The following is a 27,885-nucleotide window of genomic DNA, read 5'->3' on the forward strand; positions in this document are numbered from 1 at the left end:
TCTGACATTAGAACCCATCCAAACAACAGAACATATATACATGGCTCGTGGATGAAGAGAGTAAACACAAAACACAAGAAAACAACATAAGAGGAGGAAGAAGAGCAAACCAGAGAGAAAATGGCTGCTGAAAGTCACTGAAGTGCAAAAAGCATGGGATATTGGAGGAACAGAAAGATGGCTGCTAGTGAGTTGGTGTGGAAGAGAGGGAGAGAGATGGTGTAATTCACAGTATAGAATTTCAACTTTAATTGTACTGTGCTGGAAAATTAGTGAAGGGTTTTAAACAGGGAGATGATATATAATTTAAGATTTTTCTAAAGTTACCTTGATTAGATTGGAAAAATGCAAAAATCAAAAGAAAGAGATAGATCATTGAGGAATATCTTCTTCCCCAACAGAAAGACTTAAAAATGTAGACAAATATAATTCAGTAATAAGCTTTAGAAATAAGAAACCAGGCAGTTTCATACTTGCTTTCATATAGTAATGCCATCTTAATTTAATTTAGGAATTGTATAAGAAATGGTATTTTTTTAGGGGCGCCTGGGTGGCTCGGTCGGTTAAGCGTCCGACTTCAGCTCAGGTCATGATCTCACAGACCGTGGGTTGGAGCCCTGCGTCAGGCTCTGGGCTAATGGCTCAGAGCCTGGAGCCTGCTTCCGATTCTGTGTCTCCCTCTCTGTCTGCCCCTCCCCCGTTCATGCTCTGTCTCTCTCTGTCTCAAAAATAAACGTAAAAAAAAAAAAAAAAAATTAAAAAAAAAAAAGAAATGGTATTTTTTTAAATGACAAATTACAGTGCCGGGTTTTGTATTTTTAAAGAACTTTAACATGTTATCTCACTTTATACATTGCGATGGTTTTCAAGAAGAAAATAGGGCTCTAAGCTCTGATAGTAAAGGTGAGACCTGATGCACAAGGAAAAGCAAACCATGGGGAAAATGTTAGATGCAAATACCCAGGGTGTGGAGACTGCTTGGCATATTGAATGAACTGAAAGGATATTGTGGGGAGAAGTAATTTTGAAAGAAAGGAGAGGTGGTTAGTACTCTTTTCTAGATCATTAACCTAAAGGCTAAAACAATGATGTAATCTGTACAAATTTTTGTATTAGTCTCCAGCATTTTCACAATTCAGACACAGATCTTTTGAAAGTACCATACCACACTGATCCTTTCCTGAAAAATATTGAGGTGAAATATCATAACCAATGATACTGTATCCCAAGTAAAACTGTAGATTTTAAACCTATGTCATCAATGTAGAAGGTCCATAGACATGTATCTCAGTAATTGTATCCGAGTAATCTCTAAAATGTTACTTTTCCATCAGTCTAGCACCAATTACTTTGAGGATTAACTCAATTTTATTACCATCTACTCACCTAGTACTCTGCATTTAACCTACAGTTTTCACTTCCTGAATGCAGCTTACAATTTTTCTAACATTAAGAATAAATAATCCATTTTATCCTATGATTTAACTTCAGAAAGTTACATGGTTCCAAATAAAACATGATTGTAAATACCCAAGAAATCTTGAAACCTAACTTAATAAACATTTGATAATGTCTATTATCTACTTTATTAGAATCTACATCAATATTAGCTCAGATGACAAAGAAAAAAAAAAAGATACACAATGAATTAGAAACTCTCCATAAGTCTAAAATGGCATATCTTTTAGTGTATATAAATAAAAACAAAATATCTGCACATTTTTATAAAACTGTGACATCTATCATTTGGGATTCTTTCAAAAATATTTAGTGTTTATTTATTTATTCTGGGAGAGAGAGAGAGAGCAAGTAGGGGTGGGGCAGAGAGAGAGGGAGAGAGAGAATCCCAAGAAGGTTCTGCAATGTCAGCACAGAGCCTAGAGTGGGACTGGATCCCACGAACTCAGACATCATGACCTGAGCCAAAATCAAGAGTCTTAACCTACTGGGATCCCTGGGATACTTTCATAACAGTATATAGACAAAAATAGGATTGGAGAAAGTCCAGAAAGTAGAAACTGAGACAACAAAGGGATCAAGGAAAAGCCTCAGGAGGAGAGATATGTTCATGGATCTTCAATCCTGAATATATGAGAGGAGCATGATCAAAATCTATTCAAACTAAAATGACACAGATAGAGCTTCCTTGTGGGGCAACCAGATCTGGATTTGAATTCCAGCACTGGCACGTATTAACTATGTCAACTTGACACCGTTTCAAAACCTCTTAGAGACTCTGTTTCCTAATCTACAAAATGATTTTGGCGAAAATAAATTAAATTACATTTTTTATCATAGGGCCCAACATATAGAAGATATTCAACAAATATTAACATTTGTCTTTCTATATACTTTATCTAAATTGAGATGGTTCAAATAAATGCACTACTATTTAATATATAGAGTATGAAACTTAGTCAAGAGGTAAATTATAAAAATCAGATATTATAGATGAAAAATATGACTGCTGTTTAAATATTAAGATAATACATTGATATCCATGAGTTATAAGGATAAATTGGATATTTTGTAGTTGACTTTAAAGAATAATCATGTACTTAACAATAGGGTCTTTAATAGAAGATTATTATATTGATTGATTAATGATGAAGTATGACAAGATTTATGTTATTAAAATTTTGTTCATTGATCATAGTTATAAGAGTGAATCTTGAGAGTGATTGTGAAGAATGTTCAAAGTTTCATTTGCTATTGAAAATGTTACTAATTTTTAATGTTGGAGCACCCCATATTTGCTTTATGTGACCTGCACAAAGGATCACTCCGGGAAGTCAGTGGCCAGATGGTAAAGGCTCAAACATTGTCATTCTCCTGTACTTGGGGAGGTCTGAAGATGCAACTGACAGGTAATAGCCCTATAGTCTGAGGGACACAAATGACAATCATTTGGGTACCAGAAGACGTTCCGAATATATTATGTTAAACCAATAAAAATTCATCACTTAATAATGGGGAATACATATCAAAAAGTGAAGCCTAGGGAGAAAGAAGTTATTAGCACATAGAAAATCCTTCTCATAATAAATATTTAACTCAGTGCCTGAGGTTGTCACTAAGGATCCACTTCACTGAATTCTTATATTTATTTAAGATCACATTATTTAAAGAATATATAATTTCAGTTATTTGCAATTTGCACTCAAATTGCTGAAATGTCATCTGAGTATGCTAAAGACAAGAGGTAGGCATTTTGAAAATAAGATTTTCTTTGATAAAATACAAACAGAATTGAATTTATTTCATTAATTTGGTTTGTAAGAAATATATTTAGAGACACACTTAAATCCAGTAAAAAGCATTTGTTGTTGAATTTTATGTATCATTTCTGTTCCTATTCTTTCCTTTGCATTTAAAGAAGATATAAATAACATATTTTTCCCATATGATTTTCTGCTTTTGTACATTAGCAAGTAACCACCATTTCCCAAAGAAGTGTTGGTAGGGGGTTTCGGCTCTTTCCTTTCCAAGACATTAAATAATTTATAATGTTTTCTGTTTCATACTAGTGTCAAACCCTGTTCTAGATGCTTTATTGGAGCTTACATCCTAGTGGGAAAAGACAAACAAGCAAATAAATAAGTAAACAATGTCATGGGGATTTAATTATTATGTAGAAAAAATGAAGCAAGCGAAGGACTAGACAATTCTGGGGGAGCAGCAACAATTATTTTAGATAACATGGTTAGAGAAAGTCTCTCTGATCAAAAGACATTTGAGAAGAGGCCTGAATAAAGAGGTGGGAGGGAAGGAGGGAGTCTCGCAGTTACCAGGGCAATAGTCATCAGGGCAGAAGGAAGGCAAGTGAAAAGGCTCCAAGGCATGTGTTTGGCATGTTAGAGCAACAATAAATGGGGTAGAAAAATAATTAAAAGGATGACTCAATTAACTGTGGTCCCTAGTGATAGAAAATCTCAGCAACACCATCTCCTTGTTTTGTTTTGTTTTTGTTTGTTATTCCCCCCAACCTCCTCCCAGAATCTGCCTTTCCCAAAGCCTTGCCATCTCATTCAGTTCATTTTTCTCCTACCATTATTGGGCTGAAATTATATTGCTGCCATCTACCTTCCTAATCTAATGGTGGGCTAGCTTTAAAACTGAGTTCCCTTAGGTTCTCGTTACTCTGCCTTCAGCACGCGCTGTGGTTGCTAATAAAACCGGTTTATATATTTGTAGGCACATACATATGGTTTGCTTGCATGGCTGATAAAGCTATTCCATTTCATTTATAATATTTTTGAATTTCTTATTTATCCTCTGGGATGTTAAATTCATGTACCAAACTGGACTTTCTGTTTGTTTTTGTTGTTGTTTGCTTGTTTGGGTATTTTTGCATTCTTTCACTTTAATTCACTGGTGTGCTCTAAAGTCACCTAATTTTTTTTTCAGCTCAATGTTGTATTTTTTTTTCACATGTATTTTATACCCTCCTCTTAGTACATCAATTAGACAAAGTTGTAAATTATGGGTGTTTCATTCACAGCTAAACTTTCAGAGCAAACACTGCCAAATTACACTAATTTTTTCAAACTACCTAACTCATTAAATTGTTCCCTACCTTTGTATCCTCTGCTTTCCTGTCAATTGAAACCATATGCAAAAATAGAAAGAGTGGTGTAATAAGGTCTTATGTACCCATCACCTGAATTCATTATCCATTCATGGATCTTTTTTCACATTTACTTCCATTTACATTATCCACCTGCTCTCCTGTGGATTATTTTTAAGCAAATCCCATACATTATATTATTTTATGTGCAAATATCTATCAATATACATCTAAAGATCTCACTTACATATGGAATCTAAATCTAGAAAAAAATAACCATAAGATCATAGATACACAGAATAATAGATTGGTGGTTGCCAGAGGCAGGGGGGTGGGGCATGGTCAAAATGGGTGAAGGGGGTCAAGAGATAAAAAAAAAATCCAGGTATAAAATAAATATATTCTGGGGATGTAATGTGGAGCATGGCAACTATGTTAATAATATTACACTGCATATTTGAAAGTTGCTAAGAGGAATAAATCTTAAAAGTTCTCATCACGAGAAAAAAATTATGTGTGGTGATGGGTGTTAACTATACTTATTATGGTGATCATTTCACAATATATACAAATATGAAATTATGTTGTACACCTGAAACTAGTATAATATTATCTGTCAATTATACTTCAACAAAAAATAATAAATTAAATGCCATTATCAAGCAAAAAAAACACAGTATCTCCATAATATCATCACATATTCAATGAGTACTCAAATCAACTCATATGCTAGGGTTTTTTGGTTTGAATTGGGACTTGAGTAAGGGTCATACCATTTTTAGTTTTAATATTGATGCTCATATTTTAAATTCCTAAGATCCATATTTTACAAAAGATTTAGACATTAATTATCTTTATTTACTATTCTTTTTTTGTTATCTTGTTTCCTTAAAAGTCTGTTCTTTGGTTGATATTTTGTCTTTTAGGTGGTTTTGATTTTTCTGAAATTTTAGTGATGTGATGTCTGGTTGTATGCTCAGTTGTCAAATGATGTCTCATTGGTTCAAGAATCCCTGTTTGTCTGTCAATCAGCTGCAGACATTGATTCCAGACATACCTCCATTGATGTAGGGTAGGGTGGGGTATGCTGCTTTTTATGGTGTGCAGGTGATTTCTGAGTTTCAGGGCTCCACATTCCTTCTAGACATTACTCATTATTGGAATACTTGTCCTGCCTCACTCCCAAACCCAACTCTTGAGAGGAGGTGTGGGGACAAATGGAGAGAAGGCACAAATATGGCTACTTTCTTTAGCTGAGGACAAGTGATGTAAAGAGAAGAGGAAGGGGCCAAATCTTCTAGTTTTATTAGTGCAAGTTCATAATTAGTCATCCTGATAATTATATGAAGGACTTCTCTGGGTTTATTTCATCTTTTCAGTATGTGCTTGAAGAATACCTAGAAGTACCCCTACCACACACTATTATACAGTCCTACAAGTGTTAAGATCTGTTTGTCTCTGCTCATGGTAAGCTCATCCTCTTTCTGCATTTTGAGTATTTCTCAGTTTATTTCCTGTTCATGATTCTTTGTAAACACAGTGATAGATGTGCATGCATAAATACAAAGACGCATGTTTTATAGATATATTTATATGTCTATCTATCTATATCTTCATAATTTTCTATCACTCTCCTATTGCATAAAAGGAATGCTACATACATCATTCCCTCTGATTCATGGTAGGGCAAAATGCAACACAGCACTCAATCTTATCTATTGATTCAATACATTGGTCATTTATTTCCAACCTTAAATTAAGTTATGCTAATTAATATATATAATCTCTCTGTGTATATCTATTATCTACCTACCTACCTATTGAGCAACTTTAAAATCCAAAACTAAAATTTGAAAAAAAATCCAAGTTGTATAATTTAATAATTTATCTCCTTTATGTCATCTAATTCTTTCTATCAATTAGATATGCATTAACTCAAAATAGTTATGACCTAATGAGACAAAAATTGTTCAAGGTACGAAATCTATATTCTATTAGCTTTGTCATTTATTACTAGGTGTTCTTTAATAAGTGAGGTCAAAATTAAACTCTTATTATGAACATTTCCAATCATGGAAAGATGTTGATAATGTCCTTTACTCAAGTCTTAATTATTAAATTCACAGACAAGAGTATAGGGAATTATCCATGCAAATAGTCATAACAAATTAATTCTGTATTACAGAAATAAACTAATATATACAGGTATGTGAATGTTAAAGTTTATAAACATGATTTCTATGATATTCATTTTATAAGAGGAATTTTAAAGGTACTGGGAATATTGATATCAGGAAACAGATGAAAAAGAGAAATTCCTGATGTCACCTCCCCCAACATACATTTGCACTAAATATCTGAAAGCCTAGCATATGAAAATAAACATGATTTTCACCTTGCTTCAAAGAGCAATTTAAAATTTTGTGGAGTTAAAAATTTTATAGAGTGCACGCTTCAAGTCATTAACAATAACTTATTAAAAATACTGCCAAATTATGAAATATTTTTTATTAAGTAGTGAGTTTGAGTTTTTAGTTATCCAACAAGAGGCTAAATTGTCACAGGGCTATTTCACTGGACATAGAATTCTTGATTTAGGAGAATGTGTGTTGATAGGTGGGTGAGCTAACTGTCACTCATACCCTTTAAGATACTTTGATTTCATGTAGTTATATTTTATTAAATTCCATATAAATTATGCTAGGGGCAAGTCAGTATTGAAAAATGTTTGTAAAAGGTTACCATTAATTGAGAAACTGCCTTTTATCCTATTTTTGCTTATATCATTTTACAAATTCAGACTTTTAAAAGGTGATCTACCCGACAGCTTTTTCTTTCATTTCATAGATCCATTAATTGCTTTGTTGCCTGTTCTACTGGTTATTAAGTAAAAATTAGCATCTGGAAGAACACAGCTGGGGTCCACTTTACCAAGATTCTTTTTATCTGTTGGGTAGCTACATGACGTTCATACCCACTGTTCTCTCTGCACATTAGTGCTCCATAACTGTCTTTTACAATTGAATTCATTTGCTTCCTTCACTTGACGCTATTGAAGGAATAAAAAACTCTTAGGCTGTGCTTGTACCAAGGAGGAGAGGGTAGGTTGTGGTGGTGATAGTGAAAATAAACACCTTACTTTAGAAGGAACATTAAAATTTATGGGCCCATTTAATCTGTATTGACTTGAATATAAATATGAAAAAGCATGAATCGCAATAGTAAATTCCAAAGATTCAGACCTATTGATTCAGATAGAAATTCATAACTCAAAGGGCTAACATTTCTATACTGTAACAAGTGTTACCAATTGGCATAGTTTTCCTTGTTGCAAAAATTCACTCATGAATAGTGTTTTTTCATTCTAATATTGAGATTCTCTTTCCCAATGCCATAAAAATCTTATGTTCATATACTTCTTTCAGATATCTAGGGCATTTGTATATGAAATAGTGCCTTAAAAGGATACATTTGGCCCCAAGAAACAGTTCATAGGCCTGTTTAGATTACCTTTTTTTCCCCACTCAATACATTATGTTTTAGAAAGTCAAATGTATCACATATGCCCATATATGAAACTTTATCACAGTTATTAATTTAAAATGTATCAGTGATTTTCAAAATAAAGGTTTACCTGAAAGGTCAGGATGCTGTTAATAGAGGTAAAAATGTTACCATACTTGGATTGTAAATTGTTGGATAAAAAGATAAAGCCAGTGCTTGTAACTTACTTTGTGTATGTGTAACTATGACTTTGTGCATACAGAGTACACTGTCATTAATATAGGAAATGTGCAAATATTTCTCTCTTGGAAACACTCAGTTTTTCTTTATTAATAGTATTTCCTCTGTGGATATATACCCAAGATGAATATCCCCTTTATACAATGTACTTAATATAAGAAAATGAAATAAATTTGTTAGACGTAACTTTTTCAGATTTCTTTACCTGAGAAAATCTATAATTATATGTAGTCTTTTATATAATAAATGAATTATGTTAAAATTTTAAGTGCATTAGATGTTTAAAATACATTTAAAATGTTCTTATTGTCAGAATTACTTTAGTAATATATTCAGACTTGCAAAATATTTTCTATGTATATCCTTATGTCTTTCCCTGAATTATCTCTCTCCTTTAATCACGTAGCTTTGCAACCACCCCATAATGACAAAATGCCTAGAGTGCATGTATAAAAAGTTGACGTGGTGGAGCGTCTGGGTGGCTCAGTTGGGCAGTTAAGCGAATGAGTTCAACTTGTGTCATGATCTTGTGGTTCCTGAGTTCGAGCCCTAAGGCGGACTCTGTGCTGAGAGCTCAGAGCGTGGAGCCTGTTTCAGATTCTGCGTCATCCTCTGTCTCTGCTCTTCCCCTGCTTGTGCTTGCTCTCTCTGTCTCTCTCTCTCTCTCTCGCTCTCTCGCTCTCTCTCGCTCTCTCCCTCCTCAAAAATAAATAAACATTAAAAAAAACTGATTTGCCATTAAAAAAAGTTGAAGTAGTGAGAAGAGAGTGGAGCAGAATCAAGCTGTGGATAAGGTAAGAACGTCAAGATGTGTTCACTGATAGGGGCACCTGTGTGGCTCAGTCGGTTAAGCATCCAACTTCAGCTCAGGTCATGATCTCACAATTTGTGAGTTCAAGCCCAGCGTCAGGCTCTGTGCTGGCATCTCGGAGCCTGGAGCCTGCTTTGGATTCTGTGTCTCCTCTCTCTGCCCCTTCCCCACTTGTGCTCTGTCTCTGTCTCTCAAAAATAAATAAATGTAATAAAAAAACTTAAGATGTGCTCACAGATAATGGCAAAGTGCATGGTCATTAGTGCCTACACACATACACACATGCACAAATGAAGACAATGGATCAGCCGTACATTAGTTGACTCATGCTCAGTGATCACAATGGTGTTGGATCAAAAGACATTAAACAAGCTACAGCTTAAGTTCAACATTTGAAGTGTGGGTTTTGTCCCCAGTCTACTTGAAAATATCTAAACTTTACTAAGTACCAAGATGTCATCACATGAAGAAAGAGAGTGACATTCTTAGAGGAAAAGATGTAACCAGACACAAATGCCAAGATACTAAACCTGCTTCATTTTTTAAAATTAACATGTGAAGCCAGCATTACCTTGATTCCAAAACCATACAAAGACCCCACTAAAAAGGATAATTACAGGACAATATCCCTGATGAACTTGGATGCAGAAATTCTCAACAAGATATTAGCAAATCGAATTCAACAGCATATGAAAAGAGTTATTCACTATGATCAAGTGGGATTTATTCCTGGGCTGCAGGCCTGTTCAATATTTGCAAACCAATCACCACGACACACGACATTAATAAAAGAAAGGATAAGAACCATATGATCCTGTCAATAGATGCAGAAAAAGCACTCGGCAAAATACTGCACCCATTCTTGACAAAAACCCTCAACAAAGTAGGGTTAGATGACACATACTTCAACATCATAAAGGTCATATATGAAAGACCCAAAGCTAACACCATCCTCAATGGGGAAAAAGTCAGAGCCTTTCCCCTATGGTCAGGAACAAGACAAAGATGCCCACTCTCACCATTACTATTAACATTAACATAGTACTGGAAGTCTTAGCTTCAGCAATCAGATAAAAAAAAAAAGAAATAAAGGGCATACAAATCAATGAGGAAGAAGACAGACTTTCACTATTTGCAGATGACATGATATTCTATCTAGAAAACCTGAAACACTCAACCAAAAAATTGCTAGAATGAATACATGAATTCAGCCAAGTCATAGAATATAAAATCAACGTGTAGAAATCTGTTGCATTTCTATATACCAATAGCGAAGCAGCAGAAAAAGAAATCAAGGAATAAATCTCATTTATTACTGCATCAAAAGCAATAAGATACTGAAGAATAAACCTGACTAAAGAGATAAAGAGATAAACTATAGAAGACATATGAAAGATATTGAAAAGGACACAAAGAAATGGAAAAGCATGGGCACCTGGGTGGCTCAGTCAGTTAAGCATCTGACTTCGGCTCAGGTCACGATGTCACAGTTTGTGAGTTCGAGTCCCATTTCGGGCTCTGTGTTGACAGCTCAAAGCCTGGATCATGCTTCGAATTCTGTAATTCTGTGTCTCCCTCTCTCTGTGCCTCCCCTGCTCATGCTCTGTCTCTCTGTCTGTCTCTCTGTCTCTCTGTGTCTCAAAAATAAACATTAAAAAAAAAAAAAAAAAAGAAATGGAAAAGCACTCCATGCTCATGGATTGAAAGAACAAACATTGTTAAAATGTCCATACTACCCAAAGCAATCTACACATTTAATGCAATCCCTATCAAAATACCACCAGCATTCTTTGGAAAGCTAGATCAAACCACCCTAAAATTTGTATGGAACCACAAAAGACTCTGAACAGCCAAATCTATCCTGAAAAAGAAAAAAACAAAACTGGATGAATCACAATTCCAGATTCTAAACTATATTGCAAAGATGCAGTCATCAAGACAGTACTGTACTGGTACAGAAATAGATGCATAGTCAATGGAACCAAATAGAAAGCTTGGAAATGGACCCACAACTATATGACCAACTCATCTTTGACAAAGCAGGAAAGAATATCCAATGGAAAAAAGATAGTCTCTTCAAGAAACAGTGTTGGGAAAACTGGATGGTGACATGCAGAATGAAACTGGACCACTTTCTTACAACATACACAAAAGTAAGTTCAAAATGGATGAAAGACCTAACTGAGAGACAGGAAACCCTAAAAATCTTAGAGAACACTGGCAGCAACCTCTTTGACCTTGGCCAGAGAAACTTCTGCTAGACACATCACCCACCAAAGGCAAAGGAAACAAAAGCAAACATGAACTATTAGGACCTCATCAATTTAAAAAAAAAAAAATCTGCACAGCAAGGGAAACAGTCAACAAAACTTATGGAATGGGAGAAGACTTTTGCAAATGACATAGCTGATAAAGGGTTAGTATCCAAAATCTATGAAGTACTTATCAAACTCAACACCCCAAAAACAAACAACCCAGTTAAGAAATAGGCAGAAGACATGAATAGACACTTCTCCAAAGACCTACAGATAGCTAACAGACACATGAAAAGATGCGCAACGTCACTCATCATCAGAGAAATACAAATCAAAACCATGATAAGATACCACCTCATACCTGTCAGAATGTCTAAAATTAACAACACAAGAAACAACAGGTATTGGCAAGGATGTGGAGAAAGGGAACCTACTTGTACTGCTGGTAGGACTGCAAACTGGTGCAGTTACTCTGGAGAACAGTATGGAATTTCCTCAAAAAACTAAAAAAATATAACTATCCTATGATCCAGCAATTACACTATTAGGTATTATGCAAAGGATACAAAACTACAGATTTGAAGGGGTGCATGCATCCCAGTGTTTATGGCAGAATTATCATCAATAGCCAAACTATGGAGAGAGCTCACTGATGAATAGATAAATAATATGTGGTGCACACACACACACACATGCACACACAGACACACACACACACACAATGGAATGCCACTCAGCATCAAAAAACTGAAATCTTGCCATTTGCAATGACGTGGATGGAGCCATAATGTATTATGTTAAGCAAAATAAGTCAATCAGAGAAAGACAAATACCATATGATTTCACTTGTATGTGGAATTAAGAAAGAAAACAGATGAACATATGGGAAGTAGGGTGAAAGAGAAGAAAGGGAAACAAACCATAAAAGGCTCTTAATGATAGAGAACAAACTGAGGGTTGTTGGAGGAAGATGCATGGTAAATGGGCTAGATGGGTGATGGGTATTAAGAAGAGCACTTGTGGAGCACCTGGCTGATCCAATAGGTTAAACGTCCAACTTCATCTCAGGTCGTGATCTCACGGTCCGTGGGTTTGAGCCCTGTATCGGGCTCTGTGCTAACAGCTCAGAGCCTGGAGCCTGTTTCGGATTCTGTGTCTCCCTCTCTCTCTGCCCCTCCTCTGCTGCACTTTGTCTCTCTGTCTCTCTCAAAAATAAATAAAAATTTAAAAAAAAAAGAAGAAGAAGGGCACTGTGATGAGCATTGGGTGTTGTATGTAAGTGATGAATCACTGAATTCTACTTCTGAAACCAATATCGTACTGTATATTAAATAAAATATACATTAAAATAAATTAAAATACATTAAAAATTACATGCAGATATAATTCCATTGTAGACTCCCATATTTTTCAGCTTTGAATCTTTACATACTGTGTCAGGCAGATCCAGCCAAAAATAAATAACTCTTTACTTAATTTGAATTTCAAATTAGGATTTAGTTTGTGTGTGTAGTAAAATGTTAAACTTGAAATCCAGATTATATAGAAATGGGTAAAAACCTTATAATACCAGAAGTTTATATTTATATACCAAGAATAAGGCTTAGAAAATGTAAAGTATACCTAGAGGATCAATATGCAAACTTCATTCTAATAAAGTCTTTTGCAGGGAGAATGTATGATGTGGAAATGCGTGATATGATGTAGGGAAATCACTTCCTACAAGAAATGGTGAAGACCATGTAGATACTGAGAGTAGGTTTGAATTGGGGGGGGCGGGCAATGGGCAAGTGATGTGAAGAAACAAAAATGTTTAGGAATATTGAAACAAGTATTCTGGCTTCCTTTTTACAATCCAAATCTCAGGGGGATCAGGAGGAAATTAATCTAGATAGATGTGAGATAATCCAAGACTACTGACAAATGCTCTATTTTCCCCAACACAGAACATAGTTCATCTGTCTTGGGACCCCAGTGAGCAAGCAAAGTGAAGGACAACTTGTTGAAGGCATGGAGAAGACAGCAAAGCACACAAGTGATCCTCCCCCCACCAGACAGTATGTATCTAGACCTCTCATTTCAACTGTAGAGTGAATAAAGGAAGAGAACACATACTAACGGAGGGGAAACAGCACTTACTGGGATTTGAAAAATGAATTGACTGAATATCCCAAAGAGACTTTGGAAGTGACACCAAAGTGTACTGGGTGACTTTTCTTTGGCAATTTTTATCCTATTCCTAATGCATATCATTTCTTGCTGGACTCAGTACATGTATAGAAGTATGCACAGGTACCAATTTACGTTAAGCATGAATGATGTTCTAAGGAAAGGCAATACATGGTATAGGAAATAGTTAAATGTTGTTTTTTTTTTTCACATCTATATCACAGTGTATGCAAATTCATTTATTTCTCTCCATTTCCAAATCCCTAGTTCAAGCTACAAACATCTCTTACCTAAAATAATACTACAGTTGTCTCCTGAATTATTTCCTTGAACCAATTCTTCCCTCTCCAAATGTTAGGCAGGACTATATTCTCGAATTGCAAATATGACCCTTTTATTTCTCTCTCTTAGTATATAGAACAGAATCCCTGACGTGGCCTGCAGCTTCCTGCCAGTTCTGGCCTCTACTTGTTTTCCGTCTCCTTTCACATTTTCACACAAGCTCTCTACACCCCTGGAATTTAACTGTTTTTTCTCCCCTAGGGCCTTTGGACTGTCTCTTTCTTCTGCATTAAACACTTTCCACCACTCACCTCTTGGTTCAGTTAATTCTTAGCATTAGAAACTCAGTGACAGGTATCATTTTTTCTTTTTTTTCCCCATACATATTTTATTTTATTATTTTTTAAATATATGAAATTTATTGTCAAATTGGTTTCCATACAACACCCAGTGCTCATCCCAACAGGTGCCCTCCTCAATACCCATCCCCCACCCTCCCCACCCCCCCACCCCCCATCAGCCCTTAATTTGTTCTCAGTTTTTAAGAGTCTTTTATGCTTTGGCTCTCTCCCACTCTAACCCTTATTTTTTTTTTCCTTCCCCTCCCCCATGGGTTCCTGTTTCTCAGGATCCACATAAGAGTGAACACATATGGTATCTGTCTTTCTCTGTATGGCTTATTTCACTTAACATAACACTCTCCAGTTCCATCCACGTTGCTACAAAGGGCCATATGTCATTCTTTCTCATTGCCACATAGTACTCCATTGTGTATATAAACCACAATTTCTTTATCCATTCATCAGTTGATGGACATTTAGGTATCATTTTTTCATGAAAACATTCTCTGATCAACCCAGGCTAGCTCACATCCCCTGCTCTGTGCTTTCACATGTCCCTCTGTGTTTCATTCATAACACTTTTGCAGTGTGTAATTATACACCTGTAACATCATTTTTATTATTTCCCACCTCTCCTATGATCCGTAAACTCAGTGCAAGCTGGAACCTGCCTGTTTGTTTCACTATGCTATACCTAACTCCAGGCAGAGAGTATTAAACATAATAGGCACCAAAATATCTGTTAAGTCATTGTGTAAGTGCATAAGTGAATGAACATGTGAATACAGATATGCTAGTCTAAACATGTTTCTATAACACATACATCTATAGGAGTTCCTAACAAACAAGAAAGAGAATGATAATTGACCATTGCCAGAAATTATATCTGACTAATATGGATGACTAACCACCACAAGTTACTCATCTCTTGCTTTGTTCTACAACATAAGACTTTACTCTAATGTATAAGACTTTGTTACAAAACTCATATCCCCAAATGACAGTAATTCTGGCACTTAGTTCATTTGTTCTCTTTTTTAACGTCAGACCAAAGAAAAATGTTATTGCTGTTCTGCAAATATCTAGAACAGCAAAAAATTCACTAAATTTATCGTGAGGCCAATGGGTAAAATACTATTTCACCTCATATCCCAACTTGTTTTACTTTTGGAAGGACGTGATTAGCCTACTACTTTGTTCCATGCTTCTATTTAACAAAAATATTTTTAGTTCCCCAGGGCTACCATAACAAAGTACCACAAACTGAGTGGCACACAACAAGAGAAATTTATTATTTTATCGTGGTGGAGGCTAGAAGCTCAGAATGAAGGTGTTAGCAAAGCCATGGTTTTCCTAAACCACCAGGTGAGGATCCTTTCTTGCCCCTTCCAGCTTCTGATAGCCCTGAGTGTCCCAGGCCTGGTACAAGGTGTTAAAGATTCATCAAGAAACACAATGGGGTGCCTGGGTGACTCAGTCAGTTAAGCATCTCACTCTTGATTTCGGCTCAGGTCATGATCTCATGGTTTGTGAGATCCAGCCCCACCTTGGGCTCTGTGCTGACACCACGGAGCCTGCTTGGGATTCTCTCTCTCTCCCTCTTTCTCTCCGGCTCTTCCCTGCTATGCTTTGTTTATCTCTCAAAATAAATAAATAAACTTTTTTTAAAAAGAAGAAGAAACACAACAGACACAAATATTTGGCATATCTTTTTCACAGTCAACAATAACACTCCCTATTTAAATATTTATCTATTTAAAACTTAATCACTGGGGTGCCTGGGTGGCTCAGTCAGTTAAGCGTCTGACTTCGGCTCAATTCATGATCTCACGGTTTGTGAGTTCGAGCCCCGCGTCGGGCTCTGTGCTGACAGCTCAGAGCCTGGAGCCTGCTTCGGATTCTGTATCTCCCTCTCTCTCTCTGCTCCTCCCCTGTTCATGCTCTGGCGCTCTCTCTCTCAAAAACAAATAAACATTTAAAAAAAAAAAAACTTAATCACTAATATATCATGAGTTGGACGGCACAGGAGAGATGGGAGGGGAACATATCACATTTTATTCTAATATCAATTTACACTGTGTATACTTCTACAACTTTTTACCCTATAACACTTATTATTTTATAGAAATAGCATTTTAACCTTTTATTGAAAATAACCTAAGAATTTGAATTCTTATTAATAATTTATATAGTTGGTACCAAATAGTTATAATGGAAGATTCAGTTACTGAAGTTTTGAAAAGACTAATGGGGATATATGCCTGATTCAGGATCTGCCATGGTACCTACCAAACTCCCTTCCTAAGCAATGATAGTCATGAAATCACTGATTAATTTTGTTAGTTACATTTTTAAAAATACAGGATGGTTGCATACCTGGCATAAGTCTACCTTAAATTATATCTTGAACCATGGGAAGTACCTATCATGTTTGGTAAAAAATACCATTAGTCTGTTACTAATTCTTGGCTCCAAACTTATGATCTGTTGATTTGTTTGTTTGTTTATTTATTTTTGATTTCTGAGACACTCCAGTGTCTGTTTATGATATTCTTTACTAGTCCCTCATTTGTCCCCACGTTTATATTGTTTTCTCTCATTGCCAGCTTCCAATGAGAGATTCACCATATTGGCTGCCACCCCACTCCCAATACCTTAGCTGGACTCTGGGACTTCATTTATTTTTAATGTTCATTTATTTATTTTGAGAGAGAGAGATAGTGTAGGGTTAGGACAGAAGGAAAGAGAGAATCAAGAATCATAAGCAGGCTCCATGCTCAGTAGGGAGACTGATGAGGGGGCTCAGTCAACCTTGAGATCATGACATAAGCTGAAATCAAGAGTTGGACACTTAACTGAACCATCCAGGCTCCCCTGGGAACTTCATTTTAAACAATCGTGGGCACATGGGTGTCTCAGTCAGTTGGGCGTCCGGACTTCCACTCAGATGATGATCTCACGGTTCATTGGTTCAAGCCCTGTGTTGAACTGTGTCCGGACAGCTCAGAGCCTGGAGCCTACTTCAGATTCTGTGTCTCCGTCTCTCTCTGCTCTTCTCCTGTTCATTCTCTCTCTCTCTCTCTCTCTCTCTCTCTCTCAAAAATGAATAAACATTAAAAAATTTTTAAAAAAGGAAACAACCTTGACTCACCACTATCACTAATGACTGGTGATATGATTGTTATTAATTTTAGACAATTACCCCATTTGCCTCTATTTACTAATTTAGGGATCAATTTGAGCATTGATTTTTCAATAAATTCTTCCAAAAATCTCAGTTTAGGTTTTTTGTTTTCTTCTGTGTATTCTCAAGTTTCATGAGCATTCCTCCAGTAGCACATCCAGGAAACAAAATTGCCTCCACCAATACACTTACAAGTTTTTAGTGTATCAGCCAGTATGAGCTATGCATTACTTATTTTATCCCCAATGGAAGAAGCTTAAATATAACTTATTTAAATGATTGAATGCTTTTTCTTTCTTTTTAAAGGTAGCTTCTTCTTGCTTCATTGAAAATGGTATATAATTATTGATAGTTAACAAATTCCTAACTCTATCATTATTTTTTTAATGAGAAGTTTTAGATATTTTCAAAGTTCGGGGTATTTTTATGTAGACATATTATAAATTATTATCTGCTGAAGTCTAAGCTCAGACAGTTCTCCCTGTACAAGAAAAAACATACTCTCATTTTGAACTTAGCACTTAATAATTAAAACTACAGCACTTCATGACAAATGTTCTGATTGAAACAAGAAACAGTCACAGAACCTAATTATTACTTTGCACTAAGAGTGGGATTAGTGGTAGAAACTGATGAAAGTAATGTATGGCAAGTACATATTGACTCTATACTGTGTGCCACATATGTTGAGTTGACATATAAACTTAAGCTATGGGCTTTGGACTTATTATTTCTATGTGGAAATTGTATTGATAATGAAATTACATAACTCGCTCTGTCAAACCATAAGCTCTTTATTTTTGTATTTACAGATCATATTACATTGTTTCTGGAAGAAGTGTTCAATGACTTTGAAATTTTATTTTTATTATTTCAATCAAAATGTCCACTGAACTTCTTCAGTAAATAAGCCTGCTTCTATCTGAAAATACTTTTATCCTGCAATATACATTGACCAGTTGTGACAAATAGTACCAAAGTTTAGGGAACATACTTTGAACAATGTGTAGAATTACTAATTCACCGCCCCCCCCCCCCGTACATTTTTTCCCTCAGAATGCGGTTACCACAATACATGATCAGAAGACTGGGAAAATTTTAAAGTCACTAATAAAAGTAATCCAATGGTTATGATGCTGTATATAAAACATCTTCACTTATATATAACTGAGAATTCCTCTTGATGCATATTTTATTATCCATGAGCATGATGTTTTAAAGAATAATTTGAACTACTTGAAATAATTTGAACACAAAGAAAAGAAGTAAAGTTAGTTCATCTTTGGTTAAGAACAACAGAAATATATATGTTCATTGGTGTAAGGGGGAAAAAGCCAATAATTTATTAAATGAATACATGAAGAAAGGAACAGGTAGAATTTCTAGGCTTGATGGACTAGAACTAGTAATCTACAGTTTCTATGGTAATGTTTCCTCTCTCTCTCTCCCCTCCCCCACTCATGCTTTTTTAGTACTGCTTCATTCATCTTACTTACTACAGATTAGCTTTCTTTGTTTCTCTATGCTTTAGTGGAAAATGTCTCCATACCATTTTCCTAATTTAATACCACCTAATATCTAACCCTGTTTTAATAATCCCAATTTTACATTCTGGGAAGTAAAGAAAAAAAAAAAGCTCAAGTGTCTCAACTCTATGAACTGGTCTCCCAGGACTGGGTTTCTATTTTACATCAAATTAACTATGGTCAGAGACAAGGTTATCAACTATGAACGGAATCATAGGGGGCCACTTCCTTTAGTTACTAAAGCAGATACATAGAGTCTCAGAACCAAAAACATGTCTACTGAAATTATCAGCCTTGGCATAGATGAGCCATTTAATGGTGGTAGAAGGTTATATAATTAAATAAATGCACTATGCTGGACAGTACAAGACTATTTTTAATTAATATATATATACATTTACATATATTTATTAATGTTTATTTATTATTGAGAGACAGAGAGACACAGGTGAGCAGGGGAGGGGTAGAGAGAGGAGGAGACACAGAATCTAAGGCAGGCTCCAGGCTCTGAGCTGTCATTACAGAGCCTGACACGGGGCTCGAACTCACAAACTGTGAGATCATGATGTGAGCTGAAGTTGGTCGCCTAACCAACTGAGCCACCCAGGCACCCCAATGAATATATTTATCAATAAGCGGAGAAACTTAGTAAGCTTCCTTATACATGACATCATCTTGCTCCATATCCTCAAGGATGCCCCAGTTTTTATAATATCTCTGGGTGAATGAGAAAAAGCTCTAATGTTCTTTTCTCTCAACTATTGAAAGACTATTGTAACAAATAGATTTTTGTTAGTTAAGACATGATCTCCTGGAAATATGTTGTAATATGTATTAAGTCTACAATGTGTATGATGTGAACAGTATCACCTTACATGTTGTATAATGTGCAACTTGTACAGTGATATGTGGCTATTTATAGATTCTTACTATGTATTTTGCACTTGAATGATATTTGGTATAATTAAAGTATTTATAACTATAAAATAGTTTAATATTTCATATACATTTTTGGAATTTTTTTAACTGTGTAGAACCTGTTATTTGCAGAATATAATAAGAATGTAGTATTCCTTAAAATACAGAAAACTTGTAAGGCCTTAACCAAGTCTGGAAAAAATACATGTAGACTGTATAATTTTAACTCTCTTAAACTTACTGTATTATCATCACCTGCTCTAAACAAAAAAATGGTTATATTATATTCATTAATTCATCAAAATAGATCCTATTATGTTCCAAGGATTACTCTAGATGCTAGAAATTATAGGCAAATCCTGCTGCCTCATGCAGCTTACAAAGTAGAGGAAAAGAGAAAGACAACAAGTAAATTTTGTTTAAATCTTGAATAATTACATAGAGTAATAAGTGTAAAGATAATTACATAAGGTTTTATGATAAATAATGCCAAAAGAGTTTATTTTTTTTCAATGTTTATTTTTGAGACAGAGAGAGAGCATGAATGGGGGAAGGGCAGAGAGAGAGAGAGGGAGACACAGAACCAGAAGCAGGCTCCAGGCTCTGAGCTGTCAGCACAGAGCCCCACGTGGGGCTTGAACTCATGGACCGTGAGATCATGACCTGAGCTAAAGTCGGATGCTTAACCGATGGAGCCACCCAGGCGCCCCGTAAAAGAGTTTAATTTGAATTGGACAGTTCCAGGAGTTCACTGTCAGGAATCTTTAACCTGAGATTAAGAAACATTGGAGTTGAAAACTCTTGTGGAAAGGATATTCTTTTTATGGGAAATGCTGGTTATTAAATGTTACTTGTACTATATACAAGTGGCACAGTAAAATTACTGGCATGATTGAGTCCCCTGAATGTACTTAGTATCACAGAGCATTGAGTATTTTTTTGTGTGCCTGTATGGTATGTATGTGTGTGTGAGAAATAAATATGAATAAAAACTTGTGATAAATTTATTTATAACTTGGGATTGTGTGCCTATTGTGCTTTGGGCTGAAACCTGGTCTTCCATAGTTCTCAACATTTAATTTGCATTTAATAATGTTAATTATTTACCTTTAAAGGGATAGAAAGGGACACAATTTTCAGTACTGGTTAACATAGCCAATTCAAAACATTTCCTCTGGAAGAAGAATATGGAAGATTGTGTGTGTGTGTGTGTGTGTGTGTGTGTGTGTGTGTAATCCTCATTTCAATTGTGCTCTAGCCATTGCATAGTAAGGTGTTTTTATTACTTTATGAGTTTACCTGCAAGGTATACCTCAAACCTTGTTTGTACTTTCATAACTTCATGTCTGCATTTTGTGGTGATCACCATTAGACAATGCTCTTGATTAATTAGATAACATAAATCTCAGGAAAACAAGTCCTTTCATGCTTTGGACAAGATTATCTGCGCAATTTATTCTTTCATAATACAGTGATACTATTTTTCAAGGGGAAAATATGAATAGGTACCAGACTGTAATATAAATTAATAAATACCTATGGCATTTTAAAGTATGTAGGTTTTCATATTCATGTATTCAATTCACACTTAAAAGGATAATTTAGCAATTTGGTAAGGAATAATTAAAATAAATTACATTTGGAAGACTAGACTTATTTTCCTATTTACATCCTTCTTTTTGATGACCTTTGACTTACTGTAAAGTCTCCAATATGATCTCTGTCTCTTCTTCTTGCTCCCTTCCTGCCTCTCTCTCTTTCTAGAATATTTGCTGCTCTCAAGTATCACCCAGAGAATTTTACCTTTTGCTCTCAATGTACTTGCCAAAGCATCAGCAATAAATATGAGACAACTTAAGCAGTGAATTTGGTTCAATTAAGTAATAATTATGAACTTATTTCTCTTATCTCTGTTGGTATACTGTGGTTAAGCCAGATGAGAATTAGGATTTATTTTATTTTATTTATTTATTTATTTTTAACATTTATTTATTTTTGAGACAGAGAGAAACAGAGCATGAACAGGGGAGGGGCAGAGAGAGAGGGAGACACAGAATCTGAAATAGGCTCCAGGCTCTGAGCTGTCAGCACAGAGCCCGACGCGAGGCTCGAACTCACGGACCGTGAGATCATGACCTGAGTCGAAGTTGGACGCCCAACCGACCAAGCCACCCAGACGCCCCTAGGATTTATTTAAAAAAATTTTTTTAACGTTTATTTATTTTTGAGACAGAGAGAGACAGAGCATGAATGGGGGAGGGTCAGAGAGAGAGGGAGACACAGAATCGGAAGCAGGCTCCAGGCTCTGAGCTGTCAGCACAGAGCCCGACGTGGGGCTCAAACTCACGGACCGTGAGATCATGACCTGAGCCGAAGTCGGACGCTTAACCGACCAAGCCACCCAGGCGCCCCCCTAGGATTTATTTTAAATGTGCTTGCTGAATGCTTTCTGCAAACTTCAACTGAGTTTACAGATAAGATGAGGCCAATTGTCTCTTCTCAGGTCTAATATGTACATTTGCTTAGTCATAGAGAACTTAGGCTGAGCTTTGAGATATCTCATATCTGTCTTCTAACTGACAGGTACACATGGTTTTGGCTGCACATTGCTGCAGCAATCTATATAATATGTATATGCCTGGGACCCTGTGAAGATTTTTTATGGCAGAAAATATTTTTAAATACCCGATCTCTCTAAAAATAAGTTTATACACAGATGACCAACAAATACATGAAAAGAAGCTCAACACCACTAATCATCTGGGAAACACAGATTAAACTTTAACCTTTCAGAATGGCTAAAATCAAAAAGACAAAAAAAATGTTGGAGAAGGCATGGAGAAAAAGGAACTCTGTGCACTGCTGGTGGGAGTAAAAACTGGCATAGCCACTGTAGAAAGCAGTATGGAGGTTTCCCTCAAAATTAAAAATAGAAATATCATATGATCAAATAATTCTGTTACTGAGTATTTACCCAAACAAAACAAAAGCACTAATTTGAAAAGATGCATGGACCCCTATGTTGATTGCAGCATCAGTTACAATAGCCAAGCTATGTAAGCAACCTGTGTCCATCAATAGACCAATGAATAAAGATGTGGTGTGTGTATATATAATATATAATGGAATAAAAAAAGATGATATCTTACATTTGTGACAACATGGATGGACCAAGAGATATTATGCTAAAGTAAAGAAATCAGACAGAGAAAGACAAATGCCACATGATTTCACTTATGTGCAGAATTCAAAAAACAAAACAAAACAAAAGAATAAACAAACAAGTAGAATCAGACCTATAAATATAGGGATCAACCAGATTGGCAGAAGGAAGGGGGGAGTGAGGGGTTGGGCAAATGAGTAAAGGGGAGTGGAAGATACAGGCTTCCAGCTTTAGGATGAATAAGTCACAAGAACAAATGGTACAATGTATGGAATATGATCAATGGTATTGTGATAGTGTTGTATGGTGACAGATGGTAGCTACACTTGTGATTAGTGTAGCGTAACATACTGAGTCGTTGAATCACTGTGCTCTACACCTGAAACCAATGTCACGTTGTGTCCACTATACTCAAATGAAAAAAATCAAATAAAAAGTTTATGTATAGGAAGACTTGTAATTAAATTTGGAATTACTGCAATTAGCGACTTTACATAGAGTGTGTTAACATGAATTTTTAGGCTGCATTTTAAACTTATTTAACGACCCGCTGAAAGATTAAAAATAATTATTGTTTCCCAATCCTGTGTATTTTATGTATAACTAGTTGGGGTGTAACTCAAAAGATTAGATCATTTGATTCTATGCCTCGACTAGTTCTTATAAGGAAATAACGTTGTCCCAGAATGGTGTTGTGAACAGAAAATGGGACTATTCAGGTAAAACACAGTCCCTAGCAAAACATAAGAACTTGATGGGTGTTAATTTTTAGTATTCATTTTTTCTTTTCATCCAGAAAGATTTCCTTTTGTAGCTTGTTATCCTTTTCGCATTTGACCATTCCATTTTCAACATGGCTTATCACATTTACTGTCCTTTAGGAAGTACAATTTTCTCCATCAGGTTCATTTCCAGTGACTCTATTCTATTTCATGTGAATTGGTCACCGGAGAATTCACTCTCTGTGTGCTCAACATGACTGAATATCATTCTTCCACTTTTGAACTCCTATAACATGCATATAGAGGCCTGTGTTTTGTCATCACAACCTAGGTGAATAATGATTTTTCTTTTCCGAGTAGAGGATGCAATATATCTGCTTTTATACCCAACAATCTGATATAGAGTCTAACATGTAATGTTCTCATAGTGAGCAATTATTGAGGTAAACCAATGGTTATAGTATGTATACTGTTAGGATCTTTCCATGTATTAAAACCAAACTAAGTACTGACATAGAGGTAACTCATTTGATTTCTATGAGGAAACTACTCTTGAGTTGTAGGCTATTTCTCCTCAATTCTATTCTTTAATTTATCAAATAAAAAAGGTTACCATCTATTCTGGTTTTCCTGACCAAGAGGTTTCCAGGATCATAAGACTTTCAGTACTAAACCAGGGAAGTCCTGGACAAGCTGGATGGCTGATGGCCCTAGACAGACACCCTAAATAAATGTATAGATGTTTGACACATGTACAATGAGAATATAATTTATATGATTTCAGACATCTTTAGCAAAAGCTAGGTATTATAATAATGTTTAAATATTAGAATTATGGAAATATTCAAAATGTTCATACCACGTGGCATTTTTCTTAACCCTTTTGTTTGCAATCACATTCTCACATCTGTATCTCTCACCTAAAAATATAACGTCCATGGTATAAATAGCACATGAAATATTTTATATCCAATTTAAAATTAAATATTTCTAAATTAAATAAATTTAAAAGAAACTGTACTTATAAATGATAAATGACTTTAAAAGACTTTATTCTTTGTCTCTGATATGTGATTTATAACATATTCATATATTAAATAGCAAATATTCTTATTTTTGGTATCTGTTTATGATAACCTATTTTATTTTAAAGTATTTCAATTAAACCTTAATTATTGTTGGGACGCTTGGGTGGCTTAGTAGGCTAAGCGTCAGACTCTTGGTTTCAGTTCAGGTCATGATCTGGCAGTTTGTGAGTTTGAGCCCCACATCCGGCTCTGTGCTGACAGTGCAGAGCCTGCTTGAGATTATCTCTCTCACTCCCTCTCTCTGCCCCTCCTCTCTCTGTCTCTCTCTCTCTCAAAAATAAATAAATAAGCTTAAAAAATTAATTATTGTTAACTGCTTGACCTTCTTTGGTGAAATATTCGGTGAAACCTCAGAGGAAAAGAAAATAGAATTACACTACCTGGATTCACATCTCAGGAACTCACTGAGCGACCCTCCACAAATTACCTAGCCAACTGTCTGTTTTCTAACCATACAATACAGATTAATAATAATAATAATTAATAATAATAAAAATAATGATGTCTTCATTTATAATGTTGATGAGAAGAAGAAACACATTGGTTACCTGGGTAAGAAGAAGTATTCTTTGTTTAGTATTTTATAATTACATACAAACAGATGAGTTTTTTGCCATATCCATTCTCCTTCCAGTTATAGAATAGATAAGTTCTTTTCTATTTCATGTGCTTAAATATAAATAGTGAACTACAAAATATATGCTGGTGCCCAAGAATGTATGACCCTGAGAAAATAGTAAGAGGAAGCATTTTTCTCCCTGTTTTCACTTTTTCAAAAGTAATTTTTCTGAATTATGTAGTCTCTGAAACCCTTTATTACTGTGTCCTTGGAACCAGCTTTCATTAACTTCCTTATTCACTTCAGGATATTTTTGTTATTTCTTTGGTTTATAGGTATTTATTTATTTATTTATTTATTTATTTATTTATTTAAACTCTTTTAAGTTCATGTATTTATTTTGAGAGAGAGCCAGAGACAGAGAGAGCACGAGAGGGGTAGGGACAGAGAGAGAGTGAGAGAGAGAATTCCAAGCAGGCTCCATGCTATCAGCACAGAGCCCAATGTGGGGTTTGAACTCAAACTGGGAGATCATGACCTGAACCACAATCAAGTGTTGGACGCTTAACCAACTGAGCCACCCAGCACCCATGTAGATTTATTTTTAAAAGGTCCAAATAAAACTATGAGTTTTAAAAATACCAATTTTTTACATATATAAAATTATTATATGTAATTTTACTGTTAATATTCAATTGCATTCCCTTTTTAGATACAAAAACAATTTTCAGGGAAATGTGTCTATTAGTGGAAACAATATGTTACTCTCTCTGGCCTCCAAAAATATAATGCATAATGACAAGTAACCTAAGTACAATGTAATGATTTGAAAGCTATTGATTTGACAGTCTTTGCAAGGTGATCTTAAATATATTTTCATTTCTCTTGAACCAAGATAGTATTTTCCCTTGAAGTAAATATACTTAGTGTTTATCATGTAGTATTATAAGAGCTATTATATCATGTAGTCTTAGAATAACTATAATAATACAAGATTACCTTGTAAATCTTTGAAAGACCTACAAAGTTCCCTTTGTATTTCAGGAGAACCATGGAGGATACAACCTACAAAATCAATTTGTAAGTCTTGTAAAGAGTGTATAGAGTATTGCTTTTTCTTTCTTTCTTTCTTTCTTTCTTTCTTTCTTTCTTTCTTTCTTTTTCTCTTCTTTTGACTATGTAAATTTGTAAAGAAAACATAATGTATCTAACCTTATTCTTTTTATGTCAAAGTGTCATGACTTATAAAAAAAAAAAGATGCAATTATCTTAATGTAATGTATGCTCATTAACTCCAAAGTTTAGTTTTCCCAGTAATTGAAAAAAAAAAAAATTGAGGGGCAACTGGATGGCTCAGTCATTTAAACTTTGGATTTCAGCTCAGGTCATGATTTTATGGTTCATGGGTTTGAGCCCTACATCAGGCTCTGTGCCTACAGCTCAGAGCCTGGAGCCTACTTCAGATTCTGTGTCTCCCTCTCTCTCTGCCCCTCCCCTGCTTGCACTCTGTCTCTGTCTCAAAAACAAAAACAAAACAAAACAAAAAAAAACCCAAAACAAAAAACAAATAATCATTAAAAAATTTTTTAAAAAGAAAAAAAATGAATTCATTCATTTTCTTATTTAGGGTGTGTTTCTAATAAGCTACAAAAGGATTCCAAAAGAGTGAAAATCAGCATGTCAAAATAATGTGGAGGTGAATACTGACACCTGATTTCCAAAATGATTTCAGTTCTAGAAAAAAAGTATTGTTCACAATGTTTTAAAAACTAATATGAGCACACTAATTAAACTCCAAGTGACAAGAAATGAAGAGGGAAATGTTAAAATCTTAGAGAAAAGTATAATTTGAAATGAAACTGGGTAATTGGAATTTTCATTTTTTTTTCTAGTTCTAAATCTGCATGAAGTGCCAAGTATCTTGAATCTGTTGGAAAATATAACTTGCCCCATATACTGGCTTAGCTGGTGTTCATGATGCAGACAGAACATATGTTACTTTCCCCAGTGTTTTCTTCTTAGTCCTGTTTCACATCTCCTGATTGATCAAAAGTGAGCATAATGGTTTTCTAATCAAGAGAAAAGAAGTTGTTATACATACAGTGTCAAGGAATCTAAATAAAACAAAATCACTTCTTTATTGTCCCTTATGTTTCAAACAGAGATATCACTGGTCCTGATTTTAAATATAGGACTGTATTGCATTATATGTCAGTAATGTTAATGACTAAAACATTTTCACTCATTCTTTTTTGTGCTTTAATTTTCTTTTTATAATTTGAAATTATATAATCAAGATTTTTATAAGGATAAATTTAACATTTTATAATAATTTTCTAGACAAGTGTTTTCAATATTCAGCAAGAATTTATAGCTATTTTTTATTATTTAAGAAAACAGGAGTGCCTGAGTGTTTAAGTTGGTTAAGCGTCTGCCTTCTGCTCAGGTTATGATCTCTTAGTTCATGAGTTCAAACCCCACATTGGGCTTTCTCCTGTCAGCACAGAGCACGCTTCATATCCTCTATCCCCCCTCTGCCCCAAACCACTCATGCTC

The 27,885-nt window shown here is 35.1% G+C and overlaps 1 long non-coding RNA gene across 4 annotated transcripts; it reads left to right on the forward strand.

The window, feature by feature from the left end:
* On the forward strand, positions 1-27,381 carry LOC122199242. Of its 4 annotated transcripts, XR_006193440.1 has the most exons (7): positions 1-187; positions 2,744-2,867; positions 5,947-6,034; positions 13,324-13,434; positions 15,400-15,534; positions 26,374-26,409; positions 27,222-27,381. It is a non-coding gene; the product is annotated as an uncharacterized LOC122199242 (long non-coding RNA). The 4 variants fall into 4 exon arrangements; XR_006193437.1 differs by lacking the exon at positions 5,947-6,034; XR_006193439.1 differs by lacking the exon at positions 5,947-6,034 and having other exon boundaries at positions 2,778-2,867.
* The last annotated feature ends 504 nt before the right edge of the window (positions 27,382-27,885 follow it).

This window comes from Panthera leo, chromosome A1 (genome assembly GCF_018350215.1).
Source record: "Panthera leo isolate Ple1 chromosome A1, P.leo_Ple1_pat1.1, whole genome shotgun sequence".
NCBI classification, from domain to species: domain Eukaryota; kingdom Metazoa; phylum Chordata; class Mammalia; order Carnivora; family Felidae; genus Panthera; species Panthera leo.